The 20,495-nt window shown below is 40.7% G+C and overlaps 1 long non-coding RNA gene across 1 annotated transcript; it reads left to right on the top strand.

Annotated features, from left to right (window-relative positions):
* Window positions 1–810: 810 nt before the first annotated feature.
* Window positions 811–19,063, top strand: LOC125459398 (uncharacterized). The gene is made up of 3 exons (XR_009446850.1): window positions 811–1,441; window positions 15,605–15,675; window positions 17,735–19,063. It is a non-coding gene; the product is annotated as an uncharacterized LOC125459398 (long non-coding RNA).
* The last annotated feature ends 1,432 nt before the right edge of the window (window positions 19,064–20,495 follow it).

Genomic DNA, 20,495 nt, shown 5'->3' with positions numbered 1-20,495 from the left:
GTCAGCCGTGCTGCCTCCTGGCTGAGATAGCATGTCCCACTTTGCGTCGATGTAAACCAGTCCGTAGCAAAGTACTTTGAAGAAAATGAGAGAATTGTCCACTGAGAACTGGACCCCTAAACACTAACTCTGCTGTCTGTCCACAGACGCTGCCAGACCTACTCAGTTTTCTTACAGAAATTTCTGTTTTTGTCTTTTGAAACCTGATTAATTTATCCACTATCTTCCACATAATATAAACTATTCAGCCCTGTGCTGTTGTGAGATTAGTTTTGTGTGCAATTTGGCTGCCACATTTCCTACAATACAGCGGTGGCTGAACAGTTAGCACCAGAGACCAGAAATAAAGTTGCTGGAAAAGCTCAGCAGGTCTGGCAGCATCTGTGTGGAGGAGAAAACAGAGTTAACATTTCGGGTCCGGTGACCCTTCCTCTGAACGGGACCCGAAACGTTAACTCTGTTTTCTCCTCCAAAGATGCTGCCCGACTTGCTGAGCTTTACCAGCAACTTCGTTTTCGTTCCTGATTTACAGCATCCGCAGTTCTTTTGGTTTTTAGTTTGCAACAGAGAGCCGCGTTCACTTCCGTCTTCGGACAATTGTCTGCGTGGAGTTTGGGTGTTCTCCATGTGTCGGCGTGGATTTCCTCCTGCAGTACAAAGATATTCTGGATAGGTCATGCTAAATTGCCCTTTGTGTCCTGGGTGTGCAGGGTGGCTGAATTAACCATGGAAAATGAAGGGTTATAGGAGTATGGTAAGGGCGGGGGGGGCGGTGGTGGGGGTGCGGTGGGTGCGTCTGAGTGGGGCATGTTCTTCAGCAGGTCGGTGTGGACCCGCTGGGTCTAATGGCCTGCTTCCACGCTATAATAAATTTAGGACTTCACTTACATCACGATATGTTGAGGTTGTGTAATGCACTGTAGAAATGTAAAACACTTCCTTTTAACCATCAATGAAGGATAAAATAAGTAATTGGAGCAGGAAAGCCATTCAACTCAGCAAGCTGTCATTCCTTTAGTTCATGGCCGATCAGATTGTGGACTGAAATCCACTTTCCAGCCTGGCCCTCATAACCCTTGATGTCCTTGTCAATCAAAAACCTAACCCAGCCTGCATTGCTCAAAGGGAAGAGAATTCCAAACACAAAAAGCCCTCGAGAGGAGGAATTCCTAATCATCTCCAAATTACGTAAAACCAAGGTGCCCCATTTTTAAAATGTGTTCCCTCACTTTAGAGTCGATTGAGTGAAGACCTAAATTGCTCAATGTCATACATCAACAATCAATCTATTGAACCTTCGCAAAACTTCTTCCAACAAAGTATATCTTCTTCAGTAACAAGACAGAAACTGTACGTATTCCAGCTGCAGTTTCACTAATACTCTGAGCAGCTGTAGCAAGACTTCCTGATGCTTTTACATTTCATCTCTCTTGCAATAAAGGTAAATAATTTATCAGACATCTTAATGACTTGTTACGTGTACCTGTGTGACAACTTTTTGAAATTCATGTAGACTCTTTTCCACAAAAGCATTTGCAGCCTCTCCATTCACATGAATATTGAGTATTGCTGGAAGAAAGGCACATGTTTAATGCACCAGTTAATTATGATTGATCGTTAACTGTCAGGCTTTGTTTAAGTTTTAAACCAAACTGGTTAACTTTGCTTAGTTATGGCATTATCCTGAAAAATAAACCAATGAGTAGCTATCAACTATTTTGTTCAGTTAAAATAGACACATTGCGTGTACATGTTTTTTCCATCTGAAATTTTTGCAAAATATCCTAGTGAGTGCAAAAGTATTTGACCAAATGTGTATGTTTTCAGAAAGACTCAAAAGTTCTGACCATTTAACTTAATATTCTGCTTTTCTGTTCTTCAGGTTTATGTAGACAACCCCATATTTTCACACATTGTACTCCATTGTCAAATTCTGTCCAATCATTCGTCAGGACACTTTTAGAATACTGCATTCAATTCTGGTCCTCTGATGTGGGAAAGATGTGAAACTTGAAAGTTTTCAGAAATGATTTACTAGGATGTTGCTGGGATTTGAGGAAATAAGATATTGGAAGAGGCTGAATAGGCTGGGGCTTTTTTCCCCTGGAGGTTTGGAGGCTGAGGAGTGACCTATAGAGGTTTATAAAATCACAAACAGCATGGATAAGGTAAATAGCCAAGGTCCTTTACCCTCGGGACCCTAAAACTAAAAGGCATAGGTTTAAGCTGAGAGGGGAAAGATTTAAAGGTGACCTGAGGGCAACATTTTTATATACTGGGTAGTGCATGTATGGAACAAGCTGCCAGAGGAAGAGATGGAGGCAGTTACAATTACAACATTTAAAAGGCAGCTCGATTAATACATAAATAAGAAAGGTTTATGGGGATATGGGCCAAATGCTGGCAAATAGGACTAAATCAGTTGATGATATCTCTGGACGAGTTGGACTCAACATATATTTCCTTCAAGCTCTTTGTGTTATCCTCACAACTTGCTTCCATACAGTGAGTCCCTTCACTGAAGTCATAAATTGTAAATATTTCAGCACTAATTTCTGGGGTACTCCACTAGTTACAGTTTGCCAAACTGAAAATGATCCATTTATCCCAATGTTCTGTTTCCTAATAGTTAGCCAGACCTCTGTTTAGGCTGATATATCACACTCAACAACAAGAACTCTTACCTCGTGCAGTAGCCTTTATGTCGCAACCTATTGATTGCCATTTGGAAATCCAAATACAGTACATTATTTACCATCCCTGCTTGTTACATCCTCATATAAGAATGTAAGAATTGAGGAGTAAATTGTTCAGACCCCAAGACCGTTCTGACATCGAATGGGATCATTGCTGACTCAATTTTCTTCATGTCTACTTTCCTGCCTTTTCCCGTAACCTTGGTTTTCCTGACATCAAGAATCTATCAAACTCAGGCTTAAATATATATACAGTGACTGTGTCCCCATAACTGTCTGTGTAAAGGAGTTCCAAAGAGTCAAACCCTCTGAAACCAGAAATTATTCCTGATCTCAGTCGTAAATTACTGCTCCTTTATTCTGAGACTACGCCCTCAAGTCCTAGACTCTCCAATGAGGGGGAAACAACCTCTCAGCATTCACCTTGTTAAGCCCCTTGCACTCTTCTAATCTTTGGTAAGTACAGTCCCAGCATGTTTAACCTTTGCTGCTACGACAGTTCTTCCATACCAGGGATCATCCTTGTAAATCTTGTAAAACTACTCTGAACTGCCTCCAAGGAAACAATAAGCTTCTTTAAATAAAGGAAACCAAAACTGCTCCTGATGTGGTCTCACTGGTACGTTGTACATTTGCAGTAAGACTTCCCCACTCCAACCCCTTGAAATAAGGGCCAATATTCCATAAGCCTTCCTAATTAGCTGCTGCCCCCGTACACCAGCTTTCTGTGATTCTGGTGTAATTACTCCAAGTCCCTTCAAGATGCAGCTTTCTGTAACTTTTGTCCAATTAAATAATATTCTAATGCTCTGTCCTTTTGTTCTCCCTTCCATTTTACATTATACTCAATTTGCCACTTTTTTGTTCACTTATGTAACTGTCAATGTCTCTGTAATATACTTGTATCCCCTTTACAACTTGTCTTTCCACCTATTTTTGTGTTTACTGAAAATTGGCTACAGTATTTTCGCTTCTTCCCCTGAGTCATAAATATATATTGTAAACAGTTACAGTCCTAGCAGTGATCCCTACACAAACCCACTGATTACAGATTGCCAACCTGAAAAAAAACATGCTGTTTACTAATTCTCTATCATACCAATTTACTAGATTCCACACCATGGGCTATTTTACAACTTCAACGTTCATGGAGATACCTTGTTGAACGCCTTCAGGACGTCCAAATATCAGACGTCTGCTGGTTCCCCTCTATCCACTCTGGTTGAGACATCTTCAAAAATCTTTCATAAATTAGTCAGATCATATTTCTCTTTCATAAAGCCTTGCTGACTCTGCTTGGTTAGATTATCACTTTCCAAATGTGCTGCAATTACTTCCTTAATAATTGCTTCCAACAATAGATGTTAGACTAATGGCCTTTAGTTACCTGCTTTCTGCCTCCTCTTTTTGAATAGGGGTGTCACATTTCCAGTCCTCCAGTACTTTTCTAGAATCCCAGAAATTACACCCGTCATCCGCAATCTGAATAGCTACTTCTTTTAAGATCCTCAAAAGAAAAACATCAGCACCAAAGGGCTTATCTGCCTTTAGCCCCATTAGTTTGTCTAATACTACCTCTCTAGTGATGGTGACGACACAATTCCACCATCCCATTCTTTTGTATTAATGGGATGTACAAAGTATCTTTGACCATAAAGATAGAGGCAAAATCTGTTTAACTCCGCTGTCATTTTCTTTTTCTCCATAACTATCACCTGATTCATTTTCTAAGGGTTCTGTGTTCACTTTAAATATATAAAAAGGAAGGGGAAGTCAAAAAAGCTTGTATTGTCCTTCAAATAACTCTAATAAGTTTGTCAAACACAATGTCTTTTTCGCAAAACCGTGTTAACTTTATCAGTTGTATTATGATTTTCTAAATAATCTGCTACTACTACCTAATTGACAGATTATAGCCTTTTCCTGAGACAGATGTTAAACTAGCTGGCCTAATGTTGACCTATGATTGCCCAGCAATTGAATCAGTTGTACTTAAAGAGATGGGTGTATGATTTGGCAGTAGCATAAAATAATAGTGTCTCAGGAGATGGAATATTAATCAATGATTGACATTGGAATGATCCAATTCAATAGCAGCAAGTTTATTTTAAATTAGTTCACAGAATATGCACATCTTTGGCAGGCTCAAAGGAGAATCTGTAATATTCCCACAGTGCTGTTCAGTACGGAGTTTCAGAGTTCTTGTGTTGAAAGTGATTATTTCCTGTCGATATCCTTGCTGCATATTGACATGAATTACTAATTATCGGAGGAATTAAGCACAGCACTGCACAATCACCAGCAAAGAACTCCACTTCTAACATTGCAATTGAGGGAAGGTGCAAACATTAAATCAACATTTAGCCGTAGATTGGACAAATAATGTGTCAAGGTTAGACAGCATTAATCAAAGTTTGACTGTTGATGCAAGGCTCTCAAAAGTGAGGTTAGTTGTTGTTGTAATAATAGAAAATGGGTGAACAGCAGCAAGAGATTCATCCAAATTGAGTGTTTGCCCTTAAGTAAAGGAGTAGTACTAGAGCTCTGAATTGCAATTGTTATGTCTGCACCACTAGACCAGGAGGCCTGAGTCTAAGTCCCATCAGCTCCACAGGTTTGTAATAACATCTCTGAACACGCTAATCAAAAAATATCTATTCGGTCTGGGTACCACACTCTAAGAAAAATGTGAAAGCATTGGAAAAGGTACAAAAATGATTGATCATGAAGGGTTTCAAGGCAATGAACTTCAGTTATGTATAGGCTAGGCCTATGTAGTTTAGATTTGTGTAACAGGAACAGGCTAGAAGGGGTGGCTGCACTTTTTAAAAGCAAGTTATTCATTGTAAGTGCTGTTTATACTGTTGCTCGTTAAAGAAATGGGGGAAGGTTATTGCTGATGAGCTGGCACTGGGAAGTGTGTAAAAATTGAAACTTAAGCCAGTATCAAGTAGCTGATTGATATGTGGAGTGGTGACCAACGGTCAATGATGGTTGGGATAATAAAATGTGAGGCTGGATGAACACAGCAGGCCAAGCAGCATCTCAGGAGCACAAAAGCTGACGTTTTGGGCCTAGACCCTTCATCAGAGAGGGGGATGGGGTGAGGGTTCTGGAATAAATAGGGAGAGAGGGGGAGGCGGACCAAAGATGGAGAGAAAAGAAGATAGGTGGAGAGGACAGTATAGGTGGGGAGGTAGGGAGGGGATAGGTCAGTCCAGGGAAGACGGACAGGTCAAGGAGGTGGGAGATGGAGGTGCGGCTTGGGGTGGGAGGAAGGGATGGGTGAGAGGAAGAACAGGTTAGGGAGGCAGAGACAGGTTGGACTGGTTTTGGGATGCAGTGGGTGGAGGGGAAGAGCTGGGCTGGTTGTGTGATGCAGTGGGGGGAGGGGACGAACTGGGCTGGTTTTGGGATGCGTTGGGGGAAGGGGAGATTTTGAAGCTGGTGAAGTCCACATTGATACCATTAGGCTGCAGGGTTCCCAGGCGGAATATGAGTTGCTGTTCCTGCAACCTTCGGGTGGCATCATTGTGGCACTGCAGGAGGCCCGTGATGGACATGTCATCTAAAGAATGGGAGGGGGAGTGGAAATGGTTTGCGACTGGGAGGTGCATTTGTTTATTGCGAACTGAGCGGAGGTGTTCTGCAAAGCAGTCCCCAAGCCTCCGCTTGGTTTCCCCAATGTAGAGGAAGCCACACCGTGTACAGTGAATGCAGTATATCACATTGGCAGATGTGCAGGTGAACCTCTGCTTAATGTGGAAAGTCAATGATCGTTCTTCTACCTGCCACCACTATGTGATTGGCTCCTAGGTAGTGAACAGCTTGTGGTATAAATGATATTGTCATAAGCCTTTGGACCTCTGAGAAGGAAATTTGTATATCCCCCTGCAGTAAAAATGGCTAAAGCCTGAAGAAAGCCAATTTATCTTCCCTCACTAGTTGATGTAAGCTGTTTCTTTTAACCACTTAGTCAGTGATTTTCGAGATAGAAGGAACTGTAGATGCTCCAGTCAGATTCAATACAGTGTGGAGCTGAAGGAACACAGCAGGTCATGCAGCGTCAGAGGAGCAGGAAAATCGACATATCTGGACTGGGGAAGGGAGAGGGAGCTGGAAAATAAACAGAGAGAAGAGGCGTCTGAATGAGGGAAGGTAGGTGTTGGCAATAGGTGGATGCAGGTAGCGGTGGTGGGGATTGGTCAGTGGGAAGGGTGGGGCAGATAGGTGGGGAAGAAGATGGATAGGTAGTGTCAGGTCAAGGAGGCAGGGATGAAAGGGAGGGTTAGACATGGAATGAGGTTTTGAAACTGGTGGGGTTAGTGGGGAGTGTAGAGTGGATGAAGGAGTTGCCAAGTGACCGGTCCCTACAAAAGGTAGATGGTGGAGGAGGAGTGGGGGCGGACTATCTCTTTGGTCGTGGCAGAAACAGTGGAGAATGATGCATTGGATGCAGAGGTTGGTGGGGTGATATGTGAGGACCAGGGGGACTCTGTCTTTATTTTTGTTGGGGGGAGGGGGACACTCTTCCACTTAATGGCACTTGTCCTTCAACAACTTTTCCTTTAACTTCTCCCACCTCCTACAAATAAAAGGGGTGGCCACGGGCACCTGTATGGGTCCGAGCTATGCCTGCCTCTTCATAGGATATGTGGAACAGTCCCTGTTCCACTGTTATACTGGCACCATTGCCCCTCCAAGCCCCGCCCCCCCACACCACCACCACCAATTCCTCCACTACTTCATTGAATGTATTGGCACTGCTTTGTGCTCCCATGAGGAGCTTGAACAGTTCATCAATTTTACTAACACCTTTCACCCCAACCTCAGATTTGCCCGAACCATCTCCAACACCTCTATCTCCATATGCAGTAACTGTCTCAGCACTGACATCTATTTCAAATCCATTGGCTCCCACAGTAACCATGACTGCACCTCCTCTCACCCATGCTCCTTACTTTCAATTCCTCTGCCTACACTCCATTTGCTCCCAAAATGGAGCATTCCACTCCTGGACATCCCAAATGTCCTGTTACTTCAAGGATCACAACTTCCTCCCTGCCCCTCTGCTGATCAATGATGCCATCAACTGCGTCTCTTGTATTTCCCCCACTTCTACCCGCAAACACCCTCCCCCCAACAAAAATAAAGACAGTATCCCCCTGGCCCTCGCACACCACACCAACTTCCACATCCAGTGCATCATACTCTGTCATTTCTGCCACCTACAATCTGACCCCACCACCAAAGAGATATTTCCCTCCCCACCCCTATCTGCCTTTCATTGGGACCGCTCATTGTGACTGTCTTGTCCTTTCCACACTCCCCGCCAAACCCACCACAACCAGCATCTTTCCTGCCACCACAAGAGGTGCTACACATATTCCTACACTACTTCTCTCTCACCTCCACCCACGGCCCATGACAAACCTTACATATCTGACAGGGGTTCACCTGTACATCCTCCAACCTGGTCTACTATGTCCGTTGCTCCCGATGTGGCCTCCTCCACATTGGTTTGACCAAACTTAGACTCAGTGACAGATTTGCGGGGCAGCTGACTCCATATGCTATAATCAACACCTTCTGGTTGCTAACCATTTTAACTCCTCCTCCCACTCCCTGGGTGACATGTCCATCCTGGGCCTCCTCTGCTGCCACAATGACACCACACACAAACTGGAGGAATAATATGTCATTTTCCATGTTGGGAGCCTACAGTTTGTTGGCCTAAACATAGGATTCACCAGTTTCAAGATCCCCCTTTCCCCCTACCCAGTCTTGAAGAAGGGTCTGGGTCCAAAACATTGACTAATCTACTCCTCTGATGCTGCTTGACGGGTTATGTTCCTCCAGCTCCATGCTATTGACAAAGTCAGAGATTTTAATTTGCTGAACCAGTGGATCTGTGCTTCTTGCAAGGAGGTGAAAGTACGTGGAAAAGAGAGATTAAAAAGTCAGCATGTCCTGGCAAAGATCTTTTCGGTGACCCATGTGGATAAGAGACAATGAACCGCCTTCCCACATATCCCCTCCATCCATAATGTCCAGTTTTTTTCTGTCTGGGTGTTTGTGTATAAGGATAGGGGGCTGAGAATTTCACTCATATGTCAGCACTTCATTGTCATATACCTGCAGCTAGAATCTATTTATTTGCAATAAATAATAATCCTTGTTACAAAATCTGACCTCTGCTTTCTGTTATTCTAGTTCTAAACAGGCAAGTAGATTAGGAAATTTTGCATACGCCAATAAAATCTTTCATTTTTGTGAGAACTCCAGAGGAACAGTAAGGAGAGATTTCTGGCACACTATTCCAATGATGCATGAGAGTTAGGAAAATAGAAAAGTAGGACCGTGTTCTCAAAGAGAAAGTTGTTAGATGAAAGGTATTCAAAATCACAGGGATTCTGGATAGAGTAGGTCGAGGGAAAATGTTCCCATTCATGAAAGGATAAGAAACGAAAGGATGCAGACTTGAAGTAAATGAAACAATGGTGATGTGAGGAAAATCGTTTTCATACAGTTAAGGACTAAGGTGTGGAAGGTATTGTCAAGAGGTCCTGCAGGGTGGTTTCAATTGAATCATTTCAAGGGGAATTAGATTGTATTTGCAAGCAAAGAATACACAGGGTTACAAGGAATGGTTGATTCTTAACTGCCCTCTGGGCAATAAAATGCTGACCTAGCCAGCAAGGTCCTCACCCTGTGAATGAATATAAAGCAAGAGGGGAGTGTCACAGAATGAAGTCATTTGGAATACTAGTGTGAACACTGTGAGCTCAATGGCCACCTGTATTATAACAATTCTGTATGCTGACTGGAGTGGATCACATTGATATCATATGGTTTCACTCCTGAAAAATGATGACAATAGGTAGGACAGGAGGCCATTCCATCACTCTAGCCATTCATGAGAAATAGCTTAAATCTATTCAACTTAACTTTTATTTCATATACCCTGGTGACACAAGCAAGAAAAATCAGTCTTGGAAATCTCCAGCTGACCACGAGGGAACGCTTCACTGTCAGAAAGCCACCTTTTTGATATGTTATTAAAGTGAGACTTGTTCTGACAAGGTGAAGTGGGTTGATTTAGTACGCCTCTTTTCAACCTCCCCAAACGGTTGCAACAAAGATTTTAAGTTATTTTTAGCATGAAAGCATATCTCTCCCTCCTATTAAAATATTGCTAACTCATTTTTACAGCAGCAGTAGGAGCCAATCCTAAGACTTTCTAGTGTGAAAGGATTAATGTTAACCCTGAAAAAGAATAAAAAATGTCAGGTGTACAGCCTTCATGCAGGCTGTTGGGTTCTCACACAAATACACATGGATACAGAGTAAAGAGGTGATAGTGTCCAGTACAAGGGAGGAGAAAATAATATACAATTGAGTCCTTTGTCTCTGAGTCTGGGGACATATTGGTTTCATGAGTGTCGTCAGTTATAGTGAAGGTTGCATTTATTGTAAAGTTCTCGGCTCCCTTGAGTTGTTTTGTTGTTTCCATGGGAACTGGGCCAGCTTCACTTATGATGGGTTTTGTGACAGTAGACTCCCTCCTAACATTCTCAAAGCTGATCAACTGCCCCTTGAAATAATGATGCTGTATGGATTTCTGAGAGCTTTCTTTTCGAAGAGTAAGTGTATAGAAGGAATGGTTAAGATCCAGGATCTTGCATTTGTTAATGTCTTCCTGAATCATAATATGGTTTGAGCGTAGGGATCTGGATTGTAGGGAATTTTTCTTTTTGTACACACCGAAGGTGATTTCCTATTGCTATCTCATCTCTACCTTTGAGTTGGCTTTGCATTTCTAATCAGTTTGCCTGTTAGAAAGAAGTTAACTTCAGTTCGTACTATCTTTTATTTAATCTAAGGTAATGCAGTGTGGAGCTGGATGAACACAGCAGGCCAAGCAACATCTTAGGAGCAGGAAAGCTGATGTTTCAGGCCTTCATCAGAAAGGGTCTAGGCCCAAAACATCAGCTTTTGTGCTCCTAAGATGCTGCTTGGCCTGCTGTTTTGGGCCTAGACCCTTTCTGATGAAGGCCTGAAACATCAGCTTTCCTGCTCCTAAGATGTTGCTTGGCCTGCTGTGTTCATCCAGCTCCACACTTCGTTATCTGAGATTCTCCAGCATCTGCAGTTCCTATTATCTCTTTTATTTAATCCACATTGGGGGTTTCGTGAAAGTTGGCCAAAATATGTGGGTTAGCTGCTGCTAGTGGTCATTTTAAGTTAATGTTTTTGCTAAGTGTCTTTTTAAAACCATTTCAGTCCCCATCCATCTGTGGTGGTCATGAATGATGCCTCAAGAACTACCTCAAAAAAAAACAACAAAAATTCACTGGTTTCTTGTGCTGTCCTCATCTTTCTACCATCATCTATTGAAATGCATTGGTCATGCTCCCACTACCATTAGAATCATACAGCATGGAAATAGATCCTTTGGAGAGCTTTCTTTTCAATGGGTAAGTGTATAGAAGGCATGGTTAAGATCCAGGATCTTGCATTTGTTAATGTCTTCCTGACTCATATGGTTTGATTGTAGGGAAGTTTTCTTTCTGTACACACTGAAGGTGATTTTCTACTGCTATCTCATCTCTGCCTTTGAGTGGGCTTTGCATTTTTAATCAGTTTGCCTTTTAGAAAAAAAAAGTCCAACTCATCCATACTGCCCAAGCTTCCCAACCTAAACTAGTCCCACTAGCCTGTGTTTGGCCTAGATCCTTCTAACCCTTTCCTATTCATGTACCTAGGCAAATGTCTTTTAAACGTTGCGACTGTACCTGCATCTACCACTTTTTCTGGAAGTTCATTCCACATTTACACTGTGTGAAAAAGTTGCCCCTTAGTTCTCTTAAATCTTTATCCTCTCACCCCAAAAATATCACCCCTAGTTTTGAACTCACCCACCCGAGGGAAAAGGTCTTAGCTATTCACCTCATCTATGCCCCTTATAATTTTAGAAGCCACTAAAGGTCACTCCTCAACCTCCTATGCTCATGTGAGATAAATCCCAACATCACCTTACAACTCAAACTCTCCTGTCCCAACAACATCCTGTTAATTTTTTTCTGGACCCTCCAGTTTAATAATATTCGTCCTGCAGCTGGGTGACCAGAACCGTAAATAGTACTCCAAAAAAGTAGCCCCAGTGTCCTGCACAACCTAAATATTATGTCCCAAATCCTAGACTCAAAGTTCTTAGCAATGAAGGCAGGCATGTTAAATGACTTCTTCACCATTCTGTCTACCTGTGACACAAATTTCAGAAGAGGTCTAGGGGTTCAACTCTATATGTCACTTTTCAACAACATTACTCAGGGCCCTACTATTAACTATATAACACCTCCCTTGCTTGTTTTACAAAAATTCAAAACCTCACACTTATCCAAATTAAACTCTATCTGCCACTCCTTCACCCATTGACCCAATTAGTTGAGATCCTTTTGTAGTCTTAAATAGTTTTCCTCACTGTCAACTACACCATTAATTTTGGTGCTATCCACAAATTTACAAACAATACCTCCCAAATTCTCATCCAAATTGTTTACATTAATAACAATCAAAAGTGGACCCAGCACCAACCCTTGCAGAACACTGCTGGCCACGGACTTGCAGTCCTAAAAACAACCCTCTAACATCAACATCTGCTATCAAGTCAACTTTATATCCAATTAGCAAGCTCTCCCTGAATCCCATGTGGTCTATTTTTACTAATTAGTCTACCACATGGAACCTTGATTTTTATAAAGCCTTTGACAACGCAGACAATGTCTACCACTCTACCCTCAATCTTCTGGGTTACTTCTTCCAAAAAAAACTCAATGAGACACGATTTTTCATACAAAACCATGTTGACTATCCCTAATCAGATCTTACCTCTCCAAATCCATGTAAATCTTATCTCCCTCAATCCTCTCCAAGAACTTACTCACCACTGATGTCAGACTCAGAATTTTATAGAATGGAAGGAGAAGCCTGGGAACTTTATTAATTAAAGGCACATTATTCATCCTCCAGCAACTCACTTGTGACTTCAAGTGATACTAAGATCTCTGCTAGGGGTCCTGTAATTTCTCCCCTAACTTTCCACAACTGAACATACCTTACCAGTCACGCAAACTTACTGTGAACAAATTGGCTTCTGTTTCCCCTTACGTTACTGCACTTCAAGACAATTTCCTGAACTGAAAAGTACCCTAGGACATCCAAATGTAAATATTTGTCTTTCTTTCCTCAATTATCATGATGACTTTCATAATTGAACTTTATTCGTGCAAGAAAGCTCCAGTTTAGCATTTCCTCCACATCTTTAATTTTTTTCAAATTCCCTCATTGGACATGGGCCAGCATTTATCCTAGTTGTCCCTGAGATGGTGGTGTTGAGCTGCCTTTTTGAACTACTGCAGTACGTAGGCTGTAGATTGACCCACAACGCTCTCAGGGAGGAAATTCCAGGCTTTGACCCTGCAAAAGTGATGGAATGGCAATATATTTCAAGTCAGGAGGCTTGGAGGGAAACTTGTAGGTGGTGGTGTCCTTCGTGACGGACGTGGTCATGGGTTTTTGTGAGGATATTTGGTGAATTTCTGTGCATTTTGTAGATAGTATACGCTGCTACTACTGAGAATCAGTGGAGGATGGAATGGCTGCTAGTGGACGTAATGCCAATCAAGTGGGCTGCTTTATGTTGGATGGTGTCAAGCTTCTTCAATGTTTTTGGAGCTGCACCTATCCAAGCAAGCAGGAGTATTCCATCACACTGCAGACTCGTGCCTTGTAAATGGTAGACAGGTTTTCGGAATCAGGAGATGAGTTACCTGACGCAGCGTTCCTAGTCTCTGACCTGTTCTTGTTGCCACTGTATTTATGTGGCAAATCCAGTTCAGTTTCTGCTCAATGGTAATCTCCAGAATGTTGATTGTGAGGGATTCAGTAACACTAACACCATTGAATGTTAAAGTGCAGTAGTTAGATTGTCTGTCTATTGGAGACAGTTATTACATGGCATGTGTGGCACACATGTTACTTGTCACTTGTCAGCCCAAGCTTGGATATTCTCCAGATCTCGTTCCCTTTGAAAGTGGACTACATCAGTACCTTAGGAGTCATGAATGGCACTGAACATTGGTGATGATTGGGATATTTGTGCAATTTCTAGCCTTATGGAGATAATACCATTGATGCAGTAGCTGAAGGGGGTGGGGTCTAGGACACTAACCCAATATCCTAGAATTGAGATGACTGACCACCAACAACCACAACATTAAATGTACCAGGTACAATTCTAATCAGAAGAGCGTTTGCCACTGTTACCTATTGATTGCAGTTTTAGCACTGCACTTTGATGCCACACTTGGTCAAACATGGCCTTGATGTGAAAGGCTATCACTCTCACGTCACCTGTTGACTCTAGCTCTTTTAAATCTGCTTAAATTAAGACTGATGTGAGGTCAGGAGCTGAGTGGCTCTGGCAGGACCCAAACTGGAAATTACTAGAGATTATTGCTCAGCAGGTGCTGCTTGATAGCACTATTGACAATACCTTCCATCGTGTTCCTGATGAGCGAAAGTAGACTGATGAGGCAATAATTGGCCAGACTGACATCGCTGGCACTGTGGAAAATTGCCCAGCTAAGTGCCAGTGTTGTAATTGTGCTAAAAGTGTTGGTAAGACCTAGCATAACATAATGGCTGGTCTATTATTTGAAATGAGACATTTTGCTGAAGCTTTTCGTCTTTCCTTCAACAGCACAATTAGCAAGAAATACCTATGTAAAAGTTAAAGTGACATTAATTCTCTGAGGGGTGTACAGATTTTTTGTTCACTTGCCTTAGGGCTGTGCCTATTTGTAATACAGAAATTGGGTCGCTGCAATTTGATTAGCAATTTTAGAGGAGCAGATACACCCAACAGTTATATGGAATAAAACAAACAACAAACCTTGGCTGGAGATCTGAAATAAAAACAGATCTGCTGAAGAAAATTTGACAAAAAAAAAAGGTGTAATTTGATTTAAATCATCATCAGACAGGCTGCACAACACACAGTTCAATTGGGAGGGTCACAGAGAATGCAAATCACATGAAAATTGCTATTGAATATCATGGATTTACAAAAATGCTCTTGTATATTGGTATTCTGCAACTGTAGTTATAATTGTCTTTGGAAAAAGAGATAGTGTACTGTCATTTGTGTTCGTCACCTATTTGGAGTTTGTTTTCATTCCTTCTAAAAATGCTAATAATTTTTTGTCTCCTGAAACCTAATTACTCTAACAAATGGGAATTCACAGCTACTGTACAACCAACATTAAAGCTGCGCTTTTGGAAACAAGTCCTCATTTGACCAGAGCAACACAAAGATGAACTTCAACCCTTCTTTTTCGAAACATGAATACATCCCTGTGTTTGCAATCTTGTGGCCAATTAAAAACAAAGCTCTCGACAGTCTATTCTTTTTATACAAAGAACATTCTTGCCTCATAAAGAGAGTGACATCATAAGTGCATATGCAATTATGTTTTGGTGATGATCTTTACTAAATAGAACTGTTTAAAGTTTGACTTTTCACTCTCCTGGGCAGGACTATACTTTATAATGTTATGATTTGATGTTGCTATTTGTTATTCAATTGCTGCAAAGTTTTGATTTTATTTTCTCTTTAAAAGGAATAATGAACACTTTCACTAGTAAAACAAACAATTGTTTAAAGAAATTTTGTCTCAACCTTGTCTTGTTTTTGGTACTTTTTGATTTGGGCGTAACACTCTCACTGAAACGGTACGCCAACGTTAGTAGGAATCATTCATTTCTAATGTCTATTTATCAAATATTTAAAATAATATAAAGCTAGCCTAATTTATTTGTTGTTTATGTCTTCTTTTCACTATCAGAGTGAAGAAAGAAAACATTGGGAATGCAATGGACTCGAGTCACCCAAGACAGCACTTTGGACTTTTTGATGGTACAGTAACCTTTGATTCCCTGTTTATTTTGAAAAGGTCAACTTGCATTTCTACAGATTTTTTTCCTTCATGAACTCAGGATGTTCCAAAGCAAAATGAAGCATTTTTTAAAAAGTGTCATCACTGCTGTAGTGTAGGAAATGGCACAACCAAATTGCACACAGCAAGCTCCCAGAAACAGCACTACAATAATCTGAGCAAATAATCTGATTTTAGTGGATTTGACACAATTATTGGCCAATACAGCAGGTAGAACTGTTTTTTCACCTGTTTGAAAGTGCATTCCCTGATCAGAATGAGAACATGTGATCAGTTACACCAAATTCTATGATATTAAGTACAAAGAGATTTCACAGAAAACTAAAATTAGATTGATTAAAAAGAGCACCCAGGTGATTACTTCATCAGCAATTCAGCTATGTAAGGCAGTATCCTCAAACAAACCACAAAGATCATAATTTAGTGCTGAGGTAAGTCATTGTGGCTGAGGGCTAAATCAGCCAGAGGTCTGTATTCTCTAAAACTACTCAACAACCATAACACTGTATTCCTGCAACACCACCATTTTCAATATCACATGCAGTACAAGAAAAGACATGTATACCTGGATCAGTAATCAGCAAGTTACAGATCTGACTGAACAGATGAATTCAAAGATTTGAGAAGACATTTTAAAAGCTGCCATAGATTAAAGATACCTAATGATGTTGTGGGGAAAACTTTGACCTGGCTCAAAAAGGGTGGTACATTGGATGCTTAACCTTCCCGAGTACAACATATTCAGGAAAATGAGGGAAGGAAATTTTTAAAAAAGCTGGGTATCAAGCAGTAGGGTTTAAAAAAAACTGAAACCTGAAGGAGATCAAGGAAAATGTTCACTAAACTGGAGTTGGAAGATTGAGGAATATACACTGTTGTTGAATAGTGCAGCAGTTCAAGGCTGAGCAGATAATCTATTGAGAGAAGCAAAAAGTATGACAGAGGCAGTAATAAGTTTTTTTTCAAAAACTGGAATTTGCAAGCTGTATATTACTTTATCCTGTGCTAAACCAAAAAATTAATGAAAAGCTACCTTTTCTCAAGTAATTCTGTATAAATATATTTTTCACTTATTTTGAATAGGCTGTATCATCTCAGTACAACATTCCTACTGGAGTGAGTAATTTTGCTTGTCATCCTTTATATCTGTAACCAAATGAAATACAAATCAGCATGTCTGGCAGCATCTGTGGAAAGACACCCACATTCTGTCTTCAGCACATTATGTTTGCTGGTTAATACCTCTCTCAAGCTTGCTGCAGTGCTCCAACAAAGCTCAAGCGGAAGCTGGAAGAACAACACCTCATTTTCTGCTTTGGAATTCTGCAACCTTCTGGACTCAAAATCAAGTTCAATAATTTTATGGCCTAAGCACCTACACCCATGGTTTTACTTAACCTCCACATACCAGGCCTTGTCATCACTAACAGTACCCAATAGCAGCTATTCTTTTTCCCAGGCTAACTTCTACCCATTCCTTTGTCTGTCCAACTATTGTTTTCTCTCTCTAGGCTTCACGTCTACCTACTCTTTACTCCTCTCCACCTCTCCCCAGCCTAGCTTTAACACATACATCAATCCTTTTCCAGCTACAGTCCGTTCTAAACAAGGGTCACTGGATGTGAAACATTAATTGACTTCTTTCCACACATACTGCCACACCTGCTGAGGCTTTCCAGCAATTTCTGATTTTCATCATCTGCAGTTCCTCCAGTTTTTTCTTGAAACAAGATCACTCCGCACAGGCTTACAGAATGCCCTGAACTCAAGTTACTTTAGGTGTGTGTCATGATATTCTCTAGTCAGTGCAAGATATCTTTAAAGCACTGTTAGCAAGGCAATTACTTATTGATCTCTTGGCACTGCAGTTGGAAAAATGTAGTTAAATATGTAGGTGTCTTGACATCACAGTTTTTAATTCAAGACGACAGTTCCAGGAATCTATGTGACAAAGCTGAAGAAAATAAACAAAACATCTTAATCTATAAATTAATAAAGACCCTTTGCTTCTCTTGACAGAATATGGCATAAAACCAGCAATTCCTAAGCCCAGGAGGCAACGAAAGAAAACACCATCCCTATTTCTAAGGAATGCCGGACGTAGCAAGAGGGACGACCCAGAAACTGATGCCTTTGATTATTTTTGAATAGTGATTCATATCAAATAGTTAATTTTATATTTATTTAATAAAACATGAAATTTGAAAGTTCTGTAACCATATTATATGAAACTAAAATAAGACTTTTAGGAGGGCATGTTATTCTGCATTTTACTTGTTAGCTAGAGACACATTTTCTAATTTAGTTTTTTCATTGTCCCCCCATTTTCCCCGTTCTTGAGGAATCCCGTTTCCATGTGAGTTCAATTGCAAACACCACTTAGATCTCACCTAATATATGCTGTACGAGTGTGCAAAGAAACAAAATTTCTGATAGGACATTTGACCATGGAGTGCATTACAACCATAAATCAACCTGTTTTCACACACCATTTCAGGCATTCATCATTGGATAATAATTGGGAACAGGAAGCCAACCTATTGTCCCTTCCCTTGCATTGTTCCAGAGACTGCTTTGTTGTTCCTCGAGAGTTTTGAAACTGAGGCTGGACTGTTATCTACATTCTGCAGATATATTCATTGCTTATACAAAGGCCAATTGTGACAGCTAACCCGAGGTTTAAAACCCATAACTTGTACTTTAAAGATGGGGATGAAATCAGATTACATGTTTTATTCCCAACATTTTCACGTAAATTGTTAAACTGCACTGTCAATATACCCTTCCCTAAATGAAGATTTTTGCAACATCAAATTCCAGTCAAGATAACATTTTAAATATTTTTGATTTCTCCACTTAGAGAATGGATTGCTAAATGCCTTCAGGCATAACATTAGCCATGCCACTTTCATGTTAACTGAAGCAAAAAAGAAGCACTATTGCGAGATGAATTTAATGGTCACATGCCAGAGCAGTGGGTAACAATCTTTACAAACCCTAGCAGATTGTGATCTACCTACCGAGGTGCAGCAGGTGAGTCTGCAGACATGCTAGCCTTCAGAAAACAAAGTGTTTGTTTCAACGACAATCCATCAACATAGGATGGCACAGATTTGTCTCAAATAACTTAATAGTGCATCAAGCTGCTAATATGCAAGTTTCCTGTGTCACAACACCTCACCTCGAGAACTAACTTATTAAATCCTGAACATGTGCATGATTAGAACCTACTGAATTTGTGGTAGAAGCCACAAAAGGGTCAATTCTACCTAATGCCTCCTATCATCCTTAAACCTGATATGTGGCGTTAAACAGAGCAGCTAATATTTTAACTGCATGATGTGGTAATTGGACATTGTTGGACTGTTCAAAATTTAGCCAAGAAATATTGGCGGGAATTAAGTTGAGTACTGTGTCCTCCTGGACTTCGTACAACCGTGGAAGAAAGTATTAGTTCTGCATCAGTGGGTGTCCTGTTCACTCCTTGATATTTTTTAAAGATGACCAAAGAGATAACTAGATTCTTCAGATGAAGTCAGGGCAGTTCAAACTCAACAGCACATCTAAATAAATTAGCTGTAACCTCTAAACCAAAACAATTATCCTATTAATTGCATCAAAGCTGTGACCTATCCTTCTTTCAATGACAGGTTATAAATATTCAAATATGACAGTTATTAACAGCATGTATCAGGAATATATTCACCCTCCAAACTCCTAGTGGTACACTTTGGGGTTGTAGTATATGACTGCTTATGATTGCTTTATCAAGTTGGCCAAATACTGGCCCAGATCTGGCTATTTTGAGGCCTATTGAAAATGCTTTTGAACCTACTGAAGTGTTTCTTTCTTCACTTTGTCCATTCCCCAGGATAACTGGTTCACTGCATAATGCATGCAATTCATTTTGAACTTGAATACAGAATCATTAACTTTTGTTTTTAAATTCAAGAGTCAGTGTTAGATATTGTCATCCCACTATTAACAACAAATGTGTGTGTAATTAGATCCACTGCTATGTTTCCACTATCAATTGGGAATTTGGATAAGATTCCTTGACCCAAAAAGAGTTGAGAATGTGGAAGTTGCTTCCTCAAGCAATGTTTGAAGCAAATAACAGTAGATGCATTTACAGAAGATCTGGGCAAGCATTTGAAGAAGGAGATTGAGCCTTAAAATAGTTTTAAGTGAGGAATTATGGGAGGTGGTTTGGGTCGAGCAGTAATCATTGGAATGGACTATTGTGTTGGAGAATGGTGTGTTCCTGCACAATATGTCCTCTAATGTACCACCACTGGGTTAGTTACTTGATGTGGTGGTGTGAGAAAATCCACATAAATGATATCTTTACTGATATCTGAAGATGCAGTTCCAATTCTGGAATCTTAAGGATCTATTCCACATTGGCAGTTTAGTTAAATACTGAGTGTGCTACACTGTCAGCAATGTCATCATTCAGAAGAGATTTAAAACCCTGTTAAACTTTTGTCTGTGATCTCAGATGGCCACGTTAATTCCCACTGCTCTATTTAAAAATAGCAGGATTTTCTTTTGTAGGAACACCCACAGTGAATTTGACCCAGTGACACTGAAGGAACAGTGAAGTATTTCCCATTCCAGACAGAGACTGGTTTGAAGGGGGCAACTTGGAGAGAAGGTTAATGTTTACTCCGCAAACACCAGAAGCAGATGGCCTGATTTTTTTTTGCTCCGTTTATGGGACCCTGTTGTGTAAAAGGTAAGAATCAGAACAGTCACTTGAGTGAGAGTAATTGCTATA

The sequence above is a fragment of the Stegostoma tigrinum genome, chromosome 17, assembly GCF_030684315.1.
Source record: "Stegostoma tigrinum isolate sSteTig4 chromosome 17, sSteTig4.hap1, whole genome shotgun sequence".
NCBI classification, from domain to species: Eukaryota; Metazoa; Chordata; class Chondrichthyes; order Orectolobiformes; family Stegostomatidae; genus Stegostoma; species Stegostoma tigrinum.
This window is presented reverse-complemented; position numbering and strand designations above follow the sequence as displayed.